Source organism: Sarcophilus harrisii, chromosome 3 (assembly GCF_902635505.1).
Source record: "Sarcophilus harrisii chromosome 3, mSarHar1.11, whole genome shotgun sequence".
Taxonomy (NCBI): domain Eukaryota; kingdom Metazoa; phylum Chordata; class Mammalia; order Dasyuromorphia; family Dasyuridae; genus Sarcophilus; species Sarcophilus harrisii.
In genome coordinates this window covers 543,272,223-543,293,685 of record NC_045428.1, presented here as the reverse complement: position 1 = coordinate 543,293,685, position 21,463 = coordinate 543,272,223, and positions in this window count along the sequence as shown.

The window sequence follows — 21,463 nt, the reverse complement described above, 5'->3', positions numbered from 1 at the left end:
CCTCACTCTCATGAGCCAGAATTTCTTAACCTAAAAATATGAAAATAAAGAATGACGAAAGAAGAGAGAGAGAGAGAGAAGTAGGTGCATAGACAGAGATAGATAAATAAAGAGATAGATAGATAGATATGAATGGATGGATAGATAAATGTGGATAGAAAAAAACAGACAGACAATTGGATGGAAGGATGGATGGATGGATGAACAGACAGGTGGATCAGTAGATAGATACTGATGAATAGATAGGTGTGGATAGGTGAACAAAGACAGACATAGAAAAACAGACAGACAGACATAACAAATATTAATAAATCATTCTATTTGTGTCCTCGTTAATACCTCTTCTTTCTTCTCTTGTTGATGTGCTTTCCCCCTACACCTGTCACTACCCACCAGCCCACCTTTCCCAGCCCCAGTAAAATCCTCTCATTATTAATACAGAAAGTCAAACAAAATAAATCAGCCCACTGGCCAAGTTTGAGATACACATCTGGCTCTATATATTTGGTCTCACACCTCTCTGCCAAGAATAGAAGGTATTCTTTACCTTTACAATGGTACACTCTATCATCAGGTCTTGTTTTGTTTTTTGACATCATGATTGGTTGCTGCTTTGGTGAAGAAGTTTCTTATCATTTTTCCATGTGGATGTTTAGAGATGGTTTCCAAACCCTCTGAACTATTACAGAACAGAGCCAGAAAGAAGGGATTTTAGAGATCATTTTGTTCATACTTTATAGATCCGGAAACTGAGGCCCAGCAAGGAGAAAGGATTTGCTAATGTGACAGTCAGAACTTAACTATTTGGACAGCTCTAAAGTTAGAATGATTTGCTTTCTTTTCAGTCAAAATCTGCCTTCTGCCTCTCTGTAACTGCCCCCATTGTTCCTAACTCTGCCATTTGCATCAATGCAGAAGTCTAATTCTTCCTCCATGTGCCAGCCTTTCAAACATTTTAAAGGCACCAGTCATATCTCTTCCTCCTCTCCCTCATAAATCTTGTCCACATGAGACCCCTTAAGATACTTGGATTGCCATCATCTTCCATGAATCTTCTCTTCCCCAGGCTGAACAATTCCCATTTCCTTAAATTGATTCTCATATAGCATGGCCTCAAGTCCCTTCACCATCCGGGTCACCCTCCCCTGGATGCCCTCCAGTTTGTTAACGTCCTTGTAAAAATGATCCCCCGCAAAAGGACACAGCTGTCCAGAGAGGGTCTGACTAGGGCAAAGGACAACAGTCCCGCTTGCTTCCAGCTCCCCTAAAACTGTCTAAATTGCCTCAAACTATCCATTCCCAAATCAGATTCCAGGATCAAATATATAAAGGGAATGTCCTCTGTGTGAGAAGAGAGGAAGCTGAGAGGACCTCTCAAGGAAAAAAATAATGCCTTCCTTCTTAGAGTCATATACTTTCTGAACCTCAGTAGAAAACTGAGAGATAAAGGGGCTTTTAACTATAGTGAGAACTCTAGCTAGCTCAGTCTGCCAGCTCAGAAAGTTCAACCTTTTATCTCTTCCACATGTTATACTGGGCAGAGAAGCCAAACCTTTTTTACCTCCTAGAGAGAACTCTGGCCTGTACAGAAAATATTCCAAGCTACACCCTCCCAGAAGAGACAATGGGAAGTATTCAGAGGGTGGACATTTGAATGCCCTGCTCACCTCGAGCTAAACAGCGAGTTCTGATCCCTCTACTCAGGAGAGAAGAATAATAGAATTGTAAGATTTAAAACTAGAAGGAACCTTTCAAATCGCCTAGTATAACCCCGCTCATCAAACAAAAGAGGGAATTCAGGTCCATTGAGGGAAACTCGTTGGATTACCCAGCAGGGTAAGGATTTGAATCCAGGTCCTCTGCCTCAAAATCCAGCTCTCTCTCCTCTTACACCAGCAGCCCAGCTCCATCTCAGGACTCTGAATGCTGGGGACACCTTTGCTAGTATTTGCATTTCAATGTGAATTGTATTCCTGGGCTCACAGTCTGGCTGGGTTTTCTGAAGGGAAAAAAAAAAAGAAAAAAAAAAAAGCTTTTTGACCAAGTTTAAAATAGATTTTTTCTGTATGAATTGGCCGTCTGTGGAATTCTCCTCCTTCAGTGGTTAATTCAATCTTAATAGAAGCGGATTTTTTTCCCCCTCGAAGAAAAGAGAACAATATGTCTTTAGAACAGGTTTATAAAGTGTCATGATTTTTCTACTAATTTACGCTGCATTCTCCCCCTTTAAAATGTTAAATTACCTCATTGTATCTTTGAATATCCTATAGGCTTGGGCCTGAAATTAAGCCTGCTGTATGGTTGTCTAAATGGCCACAATTTGCTGTATGAAATGCCCTGATTACAAGAGCAATTCACAGCAATCCTGATCTCCGCAGAAGCCCGTGCAGGCGCCAGGGACAGAGTTTATGTCTGCTGATTGGACCCTCCAGTTGAGCTGATGGTGTATCCACCTGGCACTGCCTCTGAGAAGGGGGGCAGGGAGAATGCTTGGGGAAAAGATGTCACAGAGACTTCTTCGCCTTCCGGGCAGAAAGCCGCTCCCGCCTAGGGCCCCTGCCATCCTCACTGTGGATGGGGATGAGGGGGGATATCTGTATGTGGCTGGATGGAACCAATTATGCCGTAGGACGTAGCCTTGTTTCCCGGCAAAGCTTCCCTGGCCAGAAAGGTATGGACTCATGTGCCGATGGATCCCAGGGGCCAATGGCCGGCCTCCGGAAACTAAGCCCTGGCCACACACATCTACACCCCCATCTCTAGCAATGGAGCATGAGCCACTGGGTTAAATTCAAAGGAACCTCAAAATCTGCCTAGAACAACCCTTTTTTTTATCATGGAGAAACAAAGCTTGCCCAAGAGCCACAGCTAGTGACCATCAGTGGTGGGATTCAAACCACTGGGTTGTGAGCTCTTTGAGGGCAGGTTCTGTCTTAGGTCTTTGTATACCTTGTGTTTAGCACAAATACTGTAGAAGGTGCTTTATGAATGCTTATTGACTGGGTTAAAAAAAAAACCCACCATCCTCCATTTCAAATTCAGAATTGTATTTTTTTCCCCATCATACCACATTACTGAGCTAACTTTCGGTATTTTATATGCTTAATTTTTATTTTTAACTAAACAAACAGCTATTAATTGCCAATGGGTTCCATGCTGGGTACTGGTGATAGGTAGTCTCACCAGCCTATTAAATACTAGAAAACCTCAGGGAGCTCTATAAGAAAGGATTATCCAAAGGCTGGAGGTGAATTAAGTGCAAAGAAAAGTGGTCTAGAGAAATGGGTTTAAGAAACTTAGAGGAGAAAGGATTACTTCCAACTAAGGGAAGGAGAGAAGAAGTCTTTTTAGAGGAGGGGGAACCTGAATGGGGCCTTGAAGGGAAGCATCCTCCTATAAGAATGTTGAGGGAAAAGAATCCTTTCTAGGCAAGGGAGAATGTCATAAGCAAAGGCATGGATAGGAGAGTTGAGAAAGGGCAAAATAAGAAGGGGGAATGGGAAATGGAGTAATTAGGTGGAACATGGCTTACCTACAGGGGAAGATTGTGAAATGAGGCTTTGATTGGGGAATGACTAACCACACGGGTTATGGAACATGAATATAATAAAATAGCATTTGCTATACAAAATGACCATTCTGAAGAATTCTTAGAAAAATGGGAAGTCATATTTGAATTGATATAAAGAAAAATAAGCAGAACTAGGAAGGGGATAAGGGCATAAACATTTTTAAAGCACCTAATATGTGACAAGCACTGTGCTAAGTGCTTTTTACAAATAACATCGTTTTTGATGCCCCAAATAATACTGCAATGTAGTTACTATTATCTCCATTTGACAATTGAAGAAACTGAGGCAGACAGAGATGAAGAGCCCCATAACAATGTAAGTTAAAGGAATGACCTTCTAGAAATATTACTCCTTATTGCCCTCTCTGTAATCCTTCTCAGTAACCACTTTTAAGCCTCCCTACAGTAACACTCTGGACTTAAATTCTTTTAAATGTTTTAAGAGGTCTGTAAAGGGAGATTACAACCTGGGAAGTTTCTGTGGTATATTTTTAAAAGAATGTATCAAAAGGCAGAGGATCTAGGCAAATCATATTCCTTATTGGGGCTTACTTTAGCCCTTTGTAAAATGAAGGAACTAATTTAATTGATCTCTGAAGTTAGTCAATCAGCAAGCATTTATTAAGAGCTTCCTATGTGCTGGGCATTATGCTAAGCACTTGAGATACAAAGAAAGGGAATAGTGATTAAGGAAGGTATATATAGGGAAGAATATATAATTATGTATATAAAACCAGAGAGATACATCGTGATGGAAGGTAACTTGAAAGAAGAGAATAAAGTGGATTCCTTCTCTAAATCCAATGATCTCTGGACACCTCTGAAAAAGACTGTCCAAAGAGTGAGTGTTGGGTTTTATATAGTCTAACATGAGGCCGAAGGGACTTAATGGTCACTCTTTTGATATCAAAGAGCCTTTTAACAAACATCATTTATCTTATTCAGATGGAGCCCAGATGGAGATGACTCGAGCATGGGGAACCTGGGCCATAAATGAAACATTAAAATGATTTTAATGTTTACCATCAAGTGCAGAACCTAGGGACGCCTGCACCCGAGGCTGCCTGACTTGACATGGAAGTTGGGAGACAACTGAAAGTCAATTTCCTTAATGCTACTGGGAGGAGAACATGAGCCTGGAAACTCATCCATCATCTTAACACACTTCGTTATGGACTCGGGAAGGATAAAGCTTTCATCTTCCTGCGCCAGGGAGTCTTCTCAATTAGCATGAGGGGAGGGTGAGTGGAGAGGAGTGAGTGTGGAGGCAGGAGAAAATTCCTTCTTTGTAGCAGATGTCACAAAGCCATAGGATGTCAGTGATAGAAGGGACCTTAGAACATAGAATATTGGGCTTGGACAAGACCTTCGAATACAGAAAGACGTTTGAAAATTGGGTAGAAACTCGACAGCCATGCAGTCCAACCTACTTACAAAAGGTACACTTACTATAACACCCTGCACAAATATCCCTCCAGTTTCTGCGTAATGCACTCGGGATTAGACAACAAGATGGAACTCACAACTTTTAGGGACAGCTCTTACTCATTTTGGGAAAACTCTAATTGTTAGGAAGTTTTTCCTGACTTCTAACTCAAATTGATCTTTTTGCACTTCTCCCCAAACACATCCCTTTGCTGTTGGTTCTTCCCTCTGGAGCCCCATAGAGCAAGTTTAATCCCTCCTCCATATAACAGCCCTTCAGATACTTGAAGAAAGTGTCTGAGTTTTCATTTCTCCTGGATAAATATTCTAGTTCCTTTGATCTTCACTTGACATAGACTCAAAGTACCACTGACCCTCTCTGAATATGCTCCTGCTCATCAGAACCACTGCTAACCCTGTGGCTCCTAGAACTGGACCTAATTTTTCCAGTGAGGTTTGATGAAGTTGGAGTGCAATAAGACTATCACATTCTTCTTCCTGGAAACTCTGCTTCCCTTAATGCAGTTCAAGACTGATCATATTAGCTTTTTAGACTAGCACATCATAATGATGGTTTATATTAAACTTTCAGTTCACTAAAACTTCCAGCTCTTTTACAGAAAAACCACTGTCTAATTATGCCTTTTTCATCTCCTACTTGCGAGGCTTATTTTTTGTGCCCAAGTAGAAGAATTTACCCTTACTCGTATTTAATGCCATCTTTTAAAATTTAGCCCAGTGCTTTACTCTATCAAGATCTTTAAGGATCTGAACTTTATTGTTCAATGCATTTGTTGTCCTTCCCAGATTTATGTCATTTGCACACTTGATGGGCATCACATCTAGTTTTCAGCCAAGTCATTGGTTAAAATATCATAAATGTGTGTATACATAGATAGATAGATAGATAGACAGATATACCTTTATCCAAGTTGTTAATGAAAATAATCTATCCATATACCTTTATCCAAGTCATTCATTTAGACATCACAGGATTAAGGACAGATTCCTCAGAATACTTCACTGGAGAGGTCCCACCATATTGACATTGAAGCATTACAACTACTCTGAGTTCTAACCAATTTTGAATGCCTCTAACTGCATTATCACCTGGTCTGCTTCTCTCTATTTTCTTCACAAGAATTTCATAGAATAATTTGTCAAAAGCTTTGGTAAAATCTCTGTAAACTATCTATAATATTTTCCTTATTTACTAGTTTAATAATCCCGTTAAAAAAGGAAATTAGTTGTCTTGTATGACTGTCTTGATGAAGCCAGGCTAACTCTTGGTAATTATTGCTTCTCTTATCTGGCTAGTTTACTGTATTTTTGATTATTAGTTCTAGGATTTTCCCCAGGATTTGATAATTGATCTCACTGGCCCATAGTTTATAGACTCAGTTTTCTTCCAAAAATTTGAACAATATGTGCATTTCTCCAATCTTGTAGCATCTCTTCCATTTTGCATGATTTTTCAAATACCCATGACAGTGACTCAACCATCACTTCTGCTGGTTCTTGCAAAATTTAAAGATAGAGTTTATCTAGAGCAGGTAATTTAAAATGATGAAGAATAAATAGGTACTCTCATTATCTCCTTATTTTTCTTAGGTTATAAACTTCAATAGTTACTTTGGTTCTATCATTTATAGCACAAACATAATTTTGTTTGACAAAGAAAACAGGAGAAATATCAATTGAGCAGCTCTTATTTACCTTATTACTGTTGCTGATTATCATTGTCCTATGCCCTAAGCAAAGGTTCTTTCTCTTATTGATATTTTTCCCTCCCAACATAACCTTTGTTCATCATTTCCTTCCCCAGGAAGTTCATTCTTAGCTCATTCTGAGCCTTGCTACTCCTGTCACTACTTTTGTAAGACCATATCACACTTTTTTATTCATCCCCTTTAAATTGGATTTGGTCCAATCTCCTGCACATTTCTTTTTAAGATTTAAGTTGGTTAGTGAATTCCCCATATATCTATATACAAAGGTATATAGATAGAATATTTTTTATTAACAACTTGGATAAAAGTATATCAATATCTATATGTATACATCACATATATCTATAATATCTAGAAAATTCCCACTTTTTTCTCCCCATTGTAGAAAATTGGTTCTCTTTCTGCTCTCAGATTTACATCCTTGAGAAACTTCCATCCCTCATAGATTGACCTCCCTATACCATGTAGCTTATGGAGACCTACCTGTTTTTCCTCTGTACCCTTAAAAATCTGGTTTTGTCAAAATTTATGGTGTATAGCAGACTATATCTGACTTTACTTTCTTTCTCTATTGTAAACTTTATGAGGAATTAACTTGACTCCAAAGTTCCTATCATTCTAACTCCAATGACCAGTTCTTCCCTATTACTAAGAAATAGATCAGTAGTACCTTTGCTCTTTTTTGTTTCTTTTATAGAATGATCTTGCAAATATAGATCATGCAAATTCATATTTGGAAGGTACCAGAACTGGGAATGATAAGGAAAGGCAGAATCAGACTTGATGCAATGAAAAATTTTCTAAAAATTAGAATTAATCAAAAGCAGAATGATTTGCTTTCCGGAAGACTAGATGACTATTTCTTAGAGAAGAAATTCTGTCAAAGGAATTGTATAGATTGAAATTGTAGATTTCTGAGGTCCTTCCTGGGTCTATATGATTACTGATCTAATTGGTTAGTCCCCACATATTATAATCAGCCCACACAGACTCTTTTATCTTGCTAACAAACAAAAGAATAACATGAACAGTGACAGATATTTGTGCAAGAAAGCGATTTTTTTAATCATTAGAGAATATAGATGTGACTTAAACCTTAGAAATCATTAAGTCTAGTCCCCTTATTTTGCTCATGAGAAGCTAAAGTTTGAATCCCAGTCCTTCCATTATTATCTATGTGAATTTCTACAACACACAGCTTATCAAGACCTCAGTTTCCTCACCTATAAAATATTGAAGTATTACAAAATGACCTCTAAGGTCCCTTCCAACTTGAAATTGATATAATCCTACTAAATATCAGAGCCAGAATTCAAAACTAGAACTTCAGATTCCAACCCCAGTATTCTTTTGACCATACCCCACTGACTCTAAATCTATTAATTAAGTACAGATTATTAACAAAAGTCTACTTAACAAAAGACTATTTGAAAGGTTATTCAAATCTAGGTTTTTCCCTTATCTCTTAGGCTCAAAGACTTTAAATGCTTTGTCCAAGGTCATACTATACATGACAGTCAGAACTGGAATGTAGACCCTTTAGACCGTGTTTTTTTCCCTTCAACTTTGACATTGTAATGATCATTTCTCTCTGTTTGGCAGGACATTCAAATTTTACATTATCTCCCTCTGGAATAAAGATTATGGCTGGACTTGTCATTCAACAGATGTTAATTGAGCATCTACTCTGTGTTTAATTGTGGTTAGCTTGAATCAGTCAATATATCAGCACCATCCATGTACAAACCCTGGGCATGGTGCTGAGAAGGGAAGTAGAGACACACAAGATTTACCCTTACTTTATGGATTCACATTCCACAGGGGAGACAGGATGAACTGTATTCTCTGCTGCTACCTTTCTCAGACAAGGTAAGTGATTTGCCTAAGACTGGTTTAGTGGAGAAAGTACTTGTTTGGGGATAAGAACATCTTGGTTCTCTTCACTAGGTAAATGGCAATGGGCAATTGACTTGATCTCTCTCCAGGACTAAATTTCCTTATCTATCAAATGAAGGTGTTGGATTTGATTACGTCTAGTTATTTCCATCTCTAAACCGACTGAACTTACTACATCTCTGACTATACATTCTTGTTCCCTCTTTTCCTCCCTTTCTCCCTTCTGAGAGGCAATACAGAGTAAATAGAGGGCCATTTTTGGAGCCAAGAAAATTACTCTGACACTTATTGGTAATGGGGTCATAGATCCCATAGATCATGAGATCACTTAAGCTTTCAATGCTTCTAAGTACTTCTCTAAAGCCTTTCAATTCTGGACAAGTTGTTGATCTGTAACTTAGAGAGTTTTTTCAAAGATAAAATTACATATCCCTATCCCCAACCCAAATAAAGCTTTCTCCTAAGTCCTGGTCTCAATATCAAACTGCTTGCTGGACACTTCCTCCTGAATGTGGATGTCCATAGTTATCTCATACTCAATGTGTCCAAAATGGAAGTCATTACATCTTCCTTAAACTTCCCTTTATTCAAAGCTCTCCTGAGGGAACCACCACCCTCCCATTCACTGAGGTTTGAGACTTGATTAGATTCATCTCTCTTCCTCACCCCACCCCATTTACAATAAGTTGCTAAATCCCACTGAATCCACTTCTAAAAGGCATCTCTCCACTCACACATCTACCACCTCTGTTTTAGAACCTAATCAGCTCTCATGGGAATTATTATGAACTATTACAATTAATAAACTGGCCTCCCTGCCTCCTTTCCAAAACCCACCCTTCATAAACTACCAAAATAATTTCCCTAAAATAGATCTGATCTTGTCTGCTCAGAGATATGTAATGGCTCCCCATTACCACATAATCTCAGGAGGAACTTCAGAAATCATCTGGTTCAATCTGTACCTATACAAGAATCTCCTTTATTAAATTTAACATCTCCAACAAATGCTCATACAACCTTTATTTGAAAAATTCATCCAAGGAGATGCTCTCTACCTCTAGGCAGTCCATTCCATTTTTGGACAGCTCTATTAAGTTTCTTCTCACTTTTACCCTAAAACTACATCTCAGAAATTTTCATTCTTGGCTTCTAGTTCTTCTCTCCAGTGCCCAATAGGGCAAGTCTAATCAATCTTACTTCTATGTAATCATACCTCAAAAGGACCTATTTGTACAAAAATATTTATAGTAGCTCCCTTTACAGTGACTAAGAATTAGAAATAGGGGATACCCATCAACTGGGGGATGGTTGTAGCATATTATTGTGATAAAATTTTATTGTGGTATAAGGAGTGACAAGCAGCATTATTTCAGAAAAATCTGGAAAGACTTACATGAACTGATGCAAAGTGAAGTGAGCACAGCCAGGAGAACATTATATATTTTCTGTGAATCACTTAGTTATTCTCAGCAATACAATGATCCTAGGCAATCCCAAAGGACTCATGACGAAATAGATTATCTACCTCCAAAGAAAAAACTGATATTGTCTGAATACAGAAAGAAACACGCCTTTTTTTAAACTTTCATTCTTTTTGTTTTTGTTGTTTGAGTCTTCTTGTTCAAAATTACTGGTTTTACATGATTGACCAAATCTAACCTGTGTCAGATTGCTTACCGTCTCAGGGAGAAGGGAGAAGAGGGCATAGGGAAAAGAGGGATAGGATTGGAATTTAAAACTTTTTCAAAATGTTAAAAATTATTTTAACATGTAATTGGAGAAAAATTATATATATATACACATATATGTATTTGAATATATAGAGAAATGTGTGTATATATGCATACATATATATAATTGAACATAACAATCACAGAATCATAGATTTAAAATTGAGAGACCTGAGGCTATCAGGTTGAACCCTTTATTCTTACAGATGAGGAAACTGAGGTCGAAGAAAGTGAATTAAAAGGCCACATGGATAGTGTTAGAAACAGGATTTTATCACTATTGATCAGAGAAATGCAAATTAAGACAACTCTATGATACCACTACGTACCTCCCAGATGGCTAAGATGACAAGAAAAGATAATGACAAATGTTGGAAGGGATGTGGGAAAACTAGGACACTGATGCACTCTTAGTAGAACTGTGAATGCATCCAGCCATTCTGGAGAGCAATTTGGAACTATACTCAAAAAGCTATCAAACTGCATACACCTTGACCCAGCAGTGTTTCTACTGGGGTTATATCCCAAAGAATTTTTAAAGAAGGGAAAGGGAGGTACCTGTAGGGACCTGTATGTGCAAAAATGTTTGTGGCAACCCTTTAGTAGTGGCAGGGAACTGGAAACTGAATGGATGCCCATCAACTGGAAAATGGCTAAATGAATTACGGTATATGAATGTTATGTAATATTATTGTTCTGTAAGAAATGATCAGTAGGATGATTTCAGAGAGGCCTGGAGAGACTTACATGGAACTGATGCTGACTGAAATGAGCAGGACTAGAAGACATGGCAACAACAAGATTATACAATGATCAATTCTGATGGACGTGCTTCTCTTCAACAATGTGATGATTCAAACCAGGTCCACTGGTCTTGTGATGAAGAGAGCCATCTACGCCCAAAGAGAGGACCGTGGGAGCTGAGTGTGGATCACAAAATAACATTCTCATGCTTTCTGTTGAGGTTTGCTTTCATTTTGCTTTCTTTCTCAGTTTTTTTCTTTCTTGATCCGATTTTTCTTGTGCAATAAGGTAACTGTATAAATACATATACATATATTGGATTTAACATATATAACTTATTTAACATATATTGGACTACATGCCTTCTAGGGGAGAGGGTAGGGAGAAGGAGAGGATAATTTGAAGCAGAAGTTTTGCAAGGGTCAGTGTTGAAAAATTATCCATGCATATGTTTTGTAAATAAAAAGCTTTAATAAAAAAAAGAGAGAGAGAGAGAGAAAGAAACATGATTTTAAACCATAACTTCTGACTAGAAAATCAATGCTTTTTCCATTGTACCATATTTTAGGAAGCTTATCCCAGTCATTTTCCACCACACTACTATCCTTTCTTCCGTTCACTAGGAAATGCCTAAACTCTGAGATTCCTTTTCATCTCTCTGTACATAGCTTGCATGTACCTACTTGTTTACATATTATCTACTCTGAATGAGATTCTCTTGAGGTTTTTTTTACTTTCTTTTATCTCCAATTCTTAGCAGTGTCCAGCACATAGTAAATACTTAATTAAATCTTGTTAACAGACTGTCTCCTATCTTCAGTCTTCTCTTCCCATGTTAAACACCTTGGATCACCCCAGTTCGTTTAAGAGGCAGCATGATCTGAAGGATCTTTATCCTTCTCATCACCTGCCCCCCAAAAATGTTCTTCAGCTTTACCAAAATCTTTCCCAAAGTGTGGTACCCAAACCTAATCATACCATTCTATGTGTTATCTTACTAAGGTAGAATATAGTGGGACTATCAAATCCCAGGTTTGAAACATTGTTCTTCCTTTAATGCAACCTGAAGTTACGTTAACTTTTATGACTGTTCTCCCAAACTGTTGACTCATGTTGAACTTGCAGGCCACAGATAAAAACATAGATTCATATATACATACATAGACCAATAATCAGAACAATAGAAAAGACAGAAAGACTGATTGATTGACAGACAGACACACAGACAGATAGATAGATAGACAGACAGACAGACATTGATTGATTGATTGATTTTCATTCTTTAAAACCATGGTGATCTTCTGAACCCTATTCTCATCAAACAAGGAAGAACTAACTGCCCAAATAGAAATAATGAGAACCTCAGAAAGAAGACTTCTCCATTTAAGAAATTATGATTAAAGTGAGCAAAGCCAGGCATAGTAATGCAATCTAAAATTTTTAGAAGAGTAGATTTCAAAGGATTTAGACAAAGAATTGTTATTCTCCCATGGACTAAACTTCTCCAAGGAAAGTCAATCCAGGAGAAATGGGAAGCTCTCAAGAATGAAATTCTGAAGATACAAAGAGAAACAATTCTAATGAAAAAGAAAGGGAGGGTATCTAAAGAAACTCATGTGGATGCACAGGAAACTCATCAATCAACTTAGATTTTTCAGAGAAAAAGTACAGAAGAGTGAAGGAATGACAGACAATGCAAAATGAATATAAAAGACTGACATGATCCTGTAAGAATAGTGTCAGGAAAACTAAAGATCAGAATGATCTAAGTCTGGAGAGGAATGCTAAGAACAAGAAAAAGGACTACTTTAGCTATATTGGGGGAAATGAGAGGATCAGATGAAGGGCAGTAGTACTGCTTGAGTAGATAAAAGAGAAGGAAGAATTATTTAATTCTAATTTAGGGTCTAATTTCTTCACCAAGAAAAATAATCTTTGAATTATAAAAGATAAAACTGGTTAAGAGGGAGTTGAAATCTGTGAATAATACAAAGAAAGCATTTAGATACTTTTGTTGAATATTCCAGAAATCTGTATTATTTAACAATTGTGACAAGAATATAGACAAAGGTATACAACATAAATGATTGGCAGCTAGCTGCCCTATTGCATAGAATACTGGACTTTGGAATCAGTAAGACCACAGTTCAAATCCTACCTCATATAGTAATTTGCTGTATAATCCTAGCCAACCTTTCTCAGTCTGTTTCCTCCTATGTAAAATTAGGTAAATAGGTAAATTAGGTATGTAAAAATTAGGTTTAAAAAAACCCTATCTTATAGGGTTGTTGTGAGCAACAAATGAGTTAATATATGTAAAGCTAATATTTCCCAAAAAAAGGGAATTATGATGATGAAGGGTCTTAAGCTCATGGCATGTGAAGATGGGATGATGTTACTAGAAATAGTTACACTGAAGAAGAAAAAGTTTCAAAGAGCACATATTATCTATCCTTCAGTATTCAGTATTCAAATAGTAGAACTCCCTTATAATTAGAGCTGGCCAGCAATAGAATGGACTTAATGGGACATAATGGATTCCAAAGCTCTAGTGATCTTCAACCAAAATTTTGGAGACTATTTAGAAGTTATATTATAGAAGAGCTTCTTGGCCAGGAATTGGTTGGACTTCCTGGCCTCTGAGAGTCTGTGATTCTTATGATAACTTTTAGATAAATGGCTATGTAACCATACATACTCCATTGTACTCGTGACATTGATTTTTTTGAACCTGAGTGCAAGACCTTACATTTATTTTTATTAAATTTCATTTTATTAGATTTGGCTCAAGATTTCTATCCTTTTAAGATCTTTTTTTAGATCTTGAGTCTTTCATCCAAGTTGTTAATTATCCCTTGCAGCTTTCTGTCATCTGAAAATTTGATAAGCATTCTGTCAGGGCCTTAATCCAAGCCATTGGCCAATAGAAACTAGGCTAAAAATTCTGTCACCCAGGGTAAGTCTACAAAATTTGTCTGAAGCAATCCATACATATACAATTAAGTTTTTAGAACAAATGCAGTTGAGTGGAGAAGGTAATAATTAAATAGCAAAACATAAGTTTGAAACATAAGACTCCAGGATAACAGAAGAGGGAGCAGGACTATACCAATGAAAAACTCCCCTAAAAGGAGGGAAGAAACGTGCTACTTGGTAGCTTCCAGTTTTAACCTATTATTTTACTATGTGCTAAGATCAATTATAGCTATCTCTTGAAGTAAGGTAAGTACTGTCAATTGCCCTCCAAATTGCAACACCTTAGGAGGAAAGCTCTATGGCCCTATTTTAGTTTCATCTTTCTTGATTAAAACATTAAATAGCACAAGAAAAACATATAACTCTGAAACAATCTGCTAAAACCTCCTTCCAAAGCTAAGATCAAATTATTAATTACTATTTTTTAGATCCAGTCCTTCAAATGCTTCCAAATCCACCTACTGTTAAATTCATATATCTCTATTTTGACCTCAAAGATGTCTCTCAAACTTGAGAGACCTTATAAATAATTTAAAAATCAAAACAAACTCTATCATCTGTAATTTCCCAATCTACTGATATAGTTGTTCTGCCAAAAAAAGGAAATGAAATCTGTGCTTAGGATAAGGAAAACAAAGTCGAAACAAAAAAAAAAAAGGAAATAGTCTCTGCCTTCACAGAAATTATATTCACTTTATAGCAGGAACAACAGATATACCAAAAAGAAATATAGAAAATTAATTTGGGAGTAAGGAGTATTAACAATTGGCAGAGGGATGACAGAACTAGAAAAACACAGTATAATAAATGGAACATGGGCACAGCCTTTAAGGAAATTTTAGATTCTAAGAGGAAGAAGGAAGAAGGGAGCACATTTTAGGCATGGAGGGAGGGTGTGTGGGAGACATGAAAGGGAAAGATTGAATGCTACCTATAAGGAATAGTGGACAAGCCAGTTAAACTAAAACAGTGTGAAGAAGGGGAATAGGAAATAAGTCTAGAAAGAAATATTGGAGCCAAACTGTGAAGGCCTTTAACTGTCAATAGAGTTGTTTTTATCCTAAAAGAAATAGGGAGAAAGTGGCTTCTTGAGCCAGGGAGAGACATATTCAAACCTGTGTTTTAATAATATCATTTTGACAGCTGTGTGAAGCATGAATTAGAGAAGCCTGCTCTTGATAAAGCCATGTCAGCAAGAAAAAACACCAGAGACCTTCTTTCAAGCTAACATCAAATTATTGGCCATGCAGATGAGTTGAGAATATGTAGCTCCTCTTCTTTGTAGAAATGGGGGACTATGGATGTAGAATATTGCATATACTGTCAGATTTGATTCATCTGAATCTGGTTGGTTTGCTAAAATGCTTTTTTCAATTACTTTTATCATTTTTATAAAGGATGACTCTCTGGAAAAGGACAGGGGAAGGACATATTTGAAAATTAAAGTCATGTAAAAATAAAAGATATCCAAAAACTAAATTAAAATGTTAGTACTACTAATAATATTGTTCTACAATTTTCTCTGTCACTTGAAGTTAAGCTCATTGATCTGTAATTTGCAAACTCCATTCTCTTCTCTTTTTGAGTATCAGGATAGCATCTACCTTTGTCCAGTCTTGGAGTACCTGCCTCTCCTATTGGCCACAGTCTTTCAGACATCACTAACAGAGAGGCTCAACAATCGCATCTCCCATCTCTTTTGGTACAATAGAATATAGTTCATCTGGACCGGGTAACTTGAACTCATTATGGTGAATCAGGGGCTCTCTATTTCCCTAATTAACCATGGGTATCAACTATTTATCAACAGGCTATTTTTGGTCTATTCTTTGCAGTCCTAAAAGCATTCTTCTTAGCAGAAAAAAGAACAGCCAATGAAAAAAATTAATAGCTCTTGCCTTCCAATAGTGAGTTCCCATATACCCAGAACAGAGATTCTCTGTCTTCTTAAATCTTTCTCCTTTCCAGCAATATAACATCTTAAAAAAAAGTCTTATTGTTGTATTTAACTTGTCTTGCCAATCTCAGCTCTTTTTAAGCTTGAGCCTTCCTGATTCTATTCTTATAGGATGGCATCATGCTTTTTGTATTTGACTCATCCTTCATATGAAGTCCTTCTTTCAACCTATGTTAGTCATTGTACATCCCTGAGCAGCTAAATCAATATCTTTGGACAAGCCATCTTCCTCTTCACTAAAATGGTTTTTCTTTGTGGAATGAATGAATGAATAACTATGAACAAATGAATGAACAAAATGATTCTGCTTGGCCCCAGAGGACAGAAGCAATTCTAATATGTGGGAGCTATATGGAACTAAACTCGGACTCAGTAGAAGGAATTTCCTATCAAAGTTATGTGTCAATAGAATGGGCCATTTGGTAAGGTATGAAACTCCCTATCACTAAAGATGCTCAGGTATGGGTGAATAGTAATAATAACTAACATTTATTTAAGACTCAAGTTTACAAAGGACTTTACAGGCTTTATCTCATTTGATTCTCACAATTTCATAAGATAGATATTATTGCTTATCTATCTAAAGATTATAATAATAAATAGCAGAGAGGATTCCTACAGTATGAGAGAGGTTAGAGCAGTGGTTCTCAACCTTTTGTTCTCAGTATCTTTATATTATTGAAAATTATTGAGGATCTGTACAAAGAATTTTTGTTTATGTGGATTACATTTATAGATATTTAAAATGTTAAAAATGAAAATTAATTTTGAATTTGTAGACCCTCTGAAAGAGTTTCAGAGACTCCCAGGATTCTTTGGATCACATTTTGAAAATCACTGTATTAGAAGACCTCAAAGACCTATTTCTCTTTAACTCAAGAAGTCTGGGATTTAAAGAGAATCAGAAGGCCTCAGCAGGGAACAATGATCATACTCATTTAAGGGGGTTCCTGAGGATCTTTACCCACTAGAGATGTGGAGTAAGATACTCAAGTCTTCAAATTGGTTTTGTGTGAAAGCCAAATACAAAAATATAAGAAAAGGAATCAATCACTAATATTGGAAAGGGTGCCCCTAAAGTCAGTCAATTATCAAGCACTTATTAAGTATCAATTGTTTACCTGGCCTTGTGTTAAGTAAGCCTTAGGGATACAAAGGAAAACTTTCTGCACAGTATGCAAATAAGTCTATTCAAGCAAAATTTTATGGGATAAATTGGAGCTAAATCAACTGAGGAAGTGGATTTGGGGAAAAGCTTCCTTCCTATCTTAGCTGGGTCTTGAAGAAAGCCAGAGAAAGCAGAAGGTGGAGATGAGAAAGCTAGCTTTTCAGACTTCGGGAACAAAGGAGTGACTTGGGCTGGAATTCAAAGAGCTGTTAATGTCTTTTCTTCAGAAGTTATCTTGTGGAAAAGTGCTAGGAAATGGAGATCAAGGGTGATAATGATAATGACCTCAGTGATTGGCCCTTTCCTCCCTTAGGCTACCTCCCTTGGGGACAGTAGCCATGTAGATCTTCTAGCCTACGGGTATCTGCCCCATCCCTTCTACAGTCACCATACCTCTTGTAAAGTCCTGAAATAAATCAAAGCCATGTGTTAAGGAATAAAGTATATTTAATTGAGTTAAAGACTAGCAAATCTACCATTCTGGAAGATTCCCATTGGGTTTCCCAACCAAGGAGACTCATGAAAAAGGTTCTTTAGCTTTAGGAGGAGACAATATGAGATAGCAAGCTGGTCATGACACCGCAGTGATCCTTGGCAATCTAAGCAAGGGAAGCCACTTCATTCTTGTTGTTTTCTCCTTCATGCCATGGATCCCAATGGTAGAGAACCCTGAGACAAGAATCCCAATGGAAATAAAGATAATAGAAGCTGAGATCCAGCTTGAGCGGGCTCCCTACAAAGCAAAATCCTGGGGAAGGGGGCAGGGAGTAAGGGGAATCTAGGTTGTGGCTCAGTTCAACCTAATTAAGAGTAAATATCTTAAGAGTAGGAATATAAGGATATTGCTAAAATTCTGACATTATTTAGATCATTTAATGCAGTGACAATTCATATCACATTTGTTATTAACAATTTCTCTTATAATATTAACAATTTTGTCACTCTCTAGAGTGGGAAGTCAAAAGACTGGAAATAAACCACAAGCATGGCAAAATTTATCCCTGAAAGAAATTTTTAGAGGTCCCTAATCCCAAACTTCTCATTTTCAAAAAAAAACAAAAACAAAAACAAAAAAACTGCAGTTCAGAGAGGGGAATGATTTGTCCAATATCACACAGCTATTTAGTGTTAGAAGTATAATTTGAACTCAGATCTTCTGAGGTCAAATTCAGTATTCTTTTCTCTTTATTCCTCCTTGGTGCAGTCACCTCCTGAATAGGAATGGGGGATGGGGGGGAAATTATGCCAAAATCCATCCAGGAGCTCATTTTCCTACTAGCTAATTTCTTTTCAAGTCAGACTCATTGTCTTTCACAGCAGTGACCAGTTGGGAGGTTGAAGTCAGCCCCCCCTTTTTTTGCTCCCCAAACCCAAGCAGAGGAGTCCTTGGTTTGACTGCCAGGATTTAGTCCCATTTGCCGCTGACGAAAAGAGTCGGCTTCTGTCTGTTCTATGTAAATGAAGCTGTTTGTAAATGGGAATCCATAATGGGGCTGCGCCAGCCTGTAGATTGTCTGGGAGGAAGCTTCACAATAGAGGAAAAGCTCTGGACGCTGACATGGGGGGAAGGGAACACATGGAGGGGAGTTATGGCAAAAGCTCTGTGGGGGATGGGTTAGCCCAGAGCAGAATCCTGAGACTAGAATCCAGCCCTGACCCCCCCAGACCCCAAAGTCCAGGCCAGCCCAGAACCTAGAGCTCAGAGGTCAGCAAAAGAAATTGTGAGGGATGTTGATGTTGGGGGAGATTTCTGGGGATGGGGGTCAAGGGTTCTGCCTTGGATTTGGGGAAAGTTCTAAAATTCTTTATAGAGTAAAGGGGTGATGGTAATAGATGTGGCAAAGAAGGGGGAAAGCATCTAGTGAAGGTTGTGTGCAAGGAGACATGTCTATGGAGAAAGGGATTTGTATAATGTCCAAGATAGGATACGGTGAAAAAGAGAAAAAGAATGTATCCAGTGAATTATATGTGTAAGCATATCCAGAGGGGAAAATATGCTAGCCAAAAGGGATGTGCCAGTGAGCCCCTCACATGGACAGACAGGGCTGGGAAACTATTAACAGAAGGTGGAGAAATAAGAAAAGGGCTTCATGTTAAACACCTCACAGTCGCTCTGCCCCATCTAGAACCCAGCCCAGAACTTAGACACAAGAAATCAGATTTTAAGGTTCTCCAACAACTGTGCACTGTCCTCAATGCTCTTTAAGAGGAAGCCTGGCAAAGCAGAAAGAATTCCTGACTGCATTCAGAAGTCTTGGTTCCAATTCCAATCCAGAAACTAGCCATAAGATCCTGCACAAGTCACTTTTCTCAGTTTCTTCACCAGTCAGATCAGGATAATAATCCCTTCCCTGCCTAAAAATAACAATATATAAGAATAACATATATAAATATATGTTAATAACATATTTATATATCTCATTATACTATCGATAGCATATATATCTAATCATACTATTAAAAATATTTAATTATGCTATTAATAACATGTATTTATATATCTAATTATATATTAATAACATATTTATATATTATTATACTATTAACATATTTATATAATTATATTATAACATAATATTAACAATATATAGGAAAAACAAATATATATAATTACAATATTATGACATATATAAATATATGTGCATGCCAGTTGTTATTTGAATAGGTATTGATTAGAGTATCTGATTGAGAATGAGCACTTAATAAAAGTAAGTTCTCATATTTTATAAAGATATATTTTATCTTTAAAGCAGAGTTAATTGACTTGCCCAAAGTCACAAAGCTAATAAGTATCTGAGGCCAGATTTGAAGATGTGACTTCCCGACTCCAGGCTCAGCACTCTATTCTCCATGCCACTTAGCTGCCCACTTGTAATTAGTTCCAATTTATCCTCTAGAGAATAGTGTGCACAGATTTTTGTGTAATCCTATCAGACTTTGAGGTTCTTGAGAGCAGATACAATTATTTTTTGCCTTTTATTAATCTCTAGCATGTAGTACCTGGCCCATTGTAGGTACTTAGTAAATATTCATTGATTGTTGACTTAATAAATGGCAGGAAGTAACATGTACATTGAAAAGAAAGTTCAGAATTGGGAATTTTGGGGTTCATCCTGTGAGTTACTCTCTCAGTACCCCAGAGAGCTGAGGCAAAGAGGAAAGAGCTCTCTCAAATCAGAAGACCTTAATTCTAATCCTGTATCTGGCATTTACTTATCATCTATAGAACCTTGGACAGGTCACTTAAATCATGTGAAACTGGGGAATCCTCAGTTTCTTCAACTATAAAATGAGTGAATAGTCTCTGGGCTTATTCCTTCTCTATATCCAAAACCCTAAGATGTGCCAGAGGCAGGCACAGTGTGAAAAATGATTTCTTAGCAAGCAAAGGGGGAAAGGGAAAATGAGAAAAATGAGAGGGGGGATTCAATCCCAATCACCACCTCCACCCTGAGCCTGGTCAATGCTGGGCATTCCATCTCACTCTCCACACCACCAAAGTTGACCCTAAAAGTCATCAGTACTTCTCAGCATGAGTCTGAATCATTAAGAAAAGGCTAAATGTTCAAAAAAGACAGGAATTGCTTGGGATCCATTTTGGGAAGATTTCAGACAGAAATGGGGAAAATAGGGAGAGGGTTATTTAATAAAGCAAACTTCAGTTATCAGGAAAGGCCAGGTCTCCAAAATGGCCTGTTCCCAAATGGTCACCAGAAGCCCTCTATTAGTATATAATAAAGTCAGTCTGTTGTTCTCCATCTCTAATTTCCTTTCCTCTTTCTTCCTCGCTTTTTTTCTCTTTTCCTTCCTCCCTAAGTGTTTCCCTGCCCTTTCACATGTACCTCTGTTTCTGTTTCTCCACATCTTTCCATAAGTCCATCTTTCTCTGTCCCTCTCTCCAAACTGGGAATGAAATTTTTCTTCCTCTCTCCTTCTTTGTCACTGTCTTCTTTCTTGCCTCCTCTTCTTCCTCTGTGTGCCCATGTGTGCCCCGTCTCTCTTTGTATCTGACTCTCTCTCTCTTTCAGGCTGTCTCTCTCTGTGTCTCTCTGTCTCTCCTCCAAATTGGCATAAAAATTATTTTCTGTTTCCTCGCCTCCAATTAGGTATTGATTAGAGTATCTGATTGAGAATGAGCACTTAATAAAAGTAAATAAGTTCTGACATTTTATTTTTACTCTTGAATAAAAATGTTCATCATCCCGCTGAAAATGAGCCGTCACATTTTATTTAACAGCAGAAAAGATTTGTACATATGGCCCT